We start from the raw sequence: 3,882 nt of genomic DNA on the forward strand, positions 1-3,882 counted from the left end.
GTGGGATTGAAAGTAACAGAGGCATCTACTGAATCAACAAGGTGCCTATGGAGGGAGAAATCGTCAGGAGGTGTAGAATCCAGAGGGAGGAGATCAAAGTATTTAGGTTACAAAGCGGGACCATACAAGGCTTGGTATGCATTAGCATGGGAAGGGAACATGCGAGTGCGGCCGTGGCAGGGGACGGCGTTGAGAACCCTCCCAGAGAGAGAGGGGTTAAAAGGTGCAGGAGTCACAATGAGTGACTGAGCCATGCCAGAGTACAAGGTGGTAACCACTAGGGGCTTCTGGCTCGACCCAACCACAGAGGAGGATGGGGAGCCGCGGGGAGTAGTCAGGATGGTCAAAGGAGGAGCAAGGTCTGGGCCCAATGCAGCGAGGGCTACAGAGCCCGGTCTTCCAACACAGTTCGACTCGGGGGCTTAGTCACTCACCCCACGAACCCGAAAAGGTACAAGAGGAACAGTATTCAACATAAAAATGAGAGGAAAGACTTTTATTCATGAATGTGCCCCACACCCACCACAAAGCCACAATTAGAGGATAGGACACCCAGCAAGTGACATGTTGCCGGTCTTGCCAGGGTCCCCCAGGGGTGCGTCATGAGTATACTTCCCACAAACGCCTCCTTAAGAACCATGGGTTCAGTGACTAAAGAAGGATTGACAATAAAAGCGTCCCCTCGCTTGCGTTGGGTACCACAGTTCTATGGGTGAGAGAGTATGCCTCCTCAAACACACAGGCATCAAAACAGAAGGCCAAAAGAATAATCAAAACTGGCAAAGGTCAGCGGGAAATGACAATGAGAAAGGAGAAGAGGGGAGGGGGGGGGGGGTGGGAGAAAAACGAAAGACATGGAAAAGGAAAAGTTATCAGGCATAATTCGAGAAGACAGCAGCAGGAGCATAAGGCTACAAAAGGACAGAGGACTGTCCCATGGAGCATTACACTCCAGCAGCCGCCCACCAAGTATCCTCATGGCAACAACGGGCCGGAAAAGGAGGGGGCAGCGGCATAAACGTTAGTGACAATTTGGTTGTACTACGCTGTCATTGATCTGTCATCATGGGTACATCAGTTAAATGTTTAAAGTATTAATCATTATGTCATCTAAGATCAAGGAGTCTTCCAAATCTTCAGTGAGGTCATTGTCTAGGGTCGCTGTGACTTGTAACTGCTGAGTTACTAGACACTAACTCATCACTGGAAACTCATAAGATCACCTCAACCTCAAACGAGAAATAGTCTGGACTTAAGCAGAATTAAAGTATTGTTTGAGTTTAAGTTTACAATGTTAATACCCGTCCTTTCGAACGGGTATTGTAGGTTACCTCATGGTATAACTAAGTTTCTAACCTAGCTAAATTTTATATCATTCAGAGAACTGAGTATGTTCATACATTAAAATCAAGGATGACTTGGAGACGACAGTGAAACCAGTTGCTTGGTCATTGTGACCTGTAGCTAGTTGTGTTACAGCCCACAGGCTTGTCACTGAAGACTCATTAATTCATCCTCAACTTTAAATGAGGATATCATTTTTCATTTATCATCATTAAACATCATCATTTCATTTAAATCAGTCTCTGTTAATAGTCAGCTATATTTCTTTAGCGAATACAGACTCATCTTGTACTCTGCTGACCCTAACTAATTTCCTAAATCTACTGAAGTAAAGGGTTAATGCTAATTGTGACAATTTACCATTTCTTCAACAGTGTCACCCTAGCTAATTTGTGAGCAGTTGAACCTGCACGTTTGTGAATGTGTTAGGCTACAGTCTTATAACCCTCTTGAGGCATAACAAAGCACGTAGCTTAAAAGATTTATTTGTGAGCAGTAGGCCCTATTCAGTTTTGTATGTATTAGGCTACAGTGCTATAACCCTCTTGAGGCATAACAAAGCACACAGCTTAAAAGGTTTCATTGGCAGTCACGTTATTGTGACTAATCGTCAGCCACATTATTGTGGCTCATCATAAACAGTGTAATCTGCTGGGTTTATATGTGTTAAGTTTATATATGTTAAGTTTACGTGTGAGCAGTTGAGTTTGCTCGTTTCATACATGTTAAGGTACAGTGCTATAACGCTCTTGAGGTATAACTAAGCACATAATAACTTAATTATGTGTTAGCAGTAGGACCTGCTCTTTTTATGCATGGTAAGTTACATTGCTATAACCCTCCTGAGGCATAACTGAGCACTTAGTAACTTAAAAGGTTTAATTTTGTTTATTATGTTGTGAGAAACTTAACGTTGCTAGAGAGAATTTGACTCATTGTTACTACGACCAATCTTTCTTGGAAGGTATTTTGAAATGGATTATCCCAACCTATATGTTTCACTATTTATAATTCTCTGATACATGTTCAACTACAGACTATTGCAAGTTTTAAATTTTGCTTGTGCTAAGATGCTTCTTCAAAAACGTTTCTAAAGTTTAAAGGGTAGAAGCGAGAAAGAAGAAGCCCCAAACATAACTGATGCAACACTGCAGGTGAAATATTATCAAGTGGATTACTAAAATCCTAGTTCAGAGAAACTTCATGTGGATTTGGTCTTCTCTTGCGAAGAATTACTCTAAGTTTTTAGTCGGCTGACCTTAGGTGCCGGTTTGTTCTGGACTATTGTCCTTGTAGGATTTGCAGATATGAAAGTTTCTTCATGACTTCATCTTCCTGCAAAATTCTTTGGGTGCTAGATTTTCTAGCTTTATTTAACTTGTTTTGCTTAGAGGACTGAGTGTGGTCAATTATTACCATCGAGAATAGTTCTAGGTCTACAGTGGGGTCAGTGGCTTAGTTGCTGTGCCTTGTAACTGTGTAGATGCTGACCACTGATTATCCACTGAGACCCATAGAAACATCTCGGCTAATATTAATTATACCAGACTCAATCTGTATTTTATTTAGTCAGCTGTTTTCTCCTTTTTAGGCTTGATACTGGAGATTTACATTCAGCTGATGGTTTAATTTTCTATTTAACATCAATTATCAGCAGGCATAAGCTTCTTTAGGTCTAAAACTGTACCTGTAAGTAGATAACCTCCTGCTGATCTTAACAGGTTCATGCCCTGTTGCTTAGTTTGACTAGTAATAAAGTGGTAGTAGTAGTAGTAGTCTGCCCCTATTAGTAGATTTACATTGGTGAGGCGGTCAGACGTTATCCTACTGTCAGTCAATTTAAGTACATTTTTCTGTAGGAAACTGGCTGTGCTCCCTGGACCCTTAACATTTAGGTCAAGCTGGATTTGATCAGCTGCTTTGACCTGGACATATCGGACATAACCGCCCAGGCGTACTAATGGTTGGACTACTGTGTATTCTTGGGGTCCTCTATTTATCATGAACCCTGATAGGGTTAATTTAACTTGTGTTGCTGGTTTAATTTTAAGTGCCTCTGCCGCTTTCTGTGTGATAAAGGTTTTCTGGGACTTTTGATCAAATAGGCCACGAATGGCGATCTTGGCCCCTTTGTTCTTGACTAGGAGTTGGGCAGTGGGCACGGTTGCATTAACTTGCATCAATTGCATGTTGGCGATTGTATGCTGAAATTTTCTCGCACATTCCAAGATAGAGATGACACTTTTCTATCATCAAGATCCTCTATATAAAATAAATCTAATAAAAATGGAAATGTTCGTTTGTTCAAAATCGTTAATCACCGAAAGTTCTTCACCGATTGTTTTGAAATTCTCACTCAACCCTTTCCCTCTCTTTCCCTCACACAACCCAACCCTCTCACACTCGAGTCGAGACAATAGCGTGGGAGGGTCGAGGGCTTGAGGCTCCGCATTAATCGTCCATAAAATCGGGCGTTTTAGGTTTACAGTGATTGATCACGGATCTAGGATATCACAAAGTGTATAACCGCACATAAAA

The sequence above is a fragment of the Procambarus clarkii genome, chromosome 2 (genome assembly GCF_040958095.1).
Source record: "Procambarus clarkii isolate CNS0578487 chromosome 2, FALCON_Pclarkii_2.0, whole genome shotgun sequence".
Taxonomy (NCBI): Eukaryota; Metazoa; Arthropoda; class Malacostraca; order Decapoda; family Cambaridae; genus Procambarus; species Procambarus clarkii.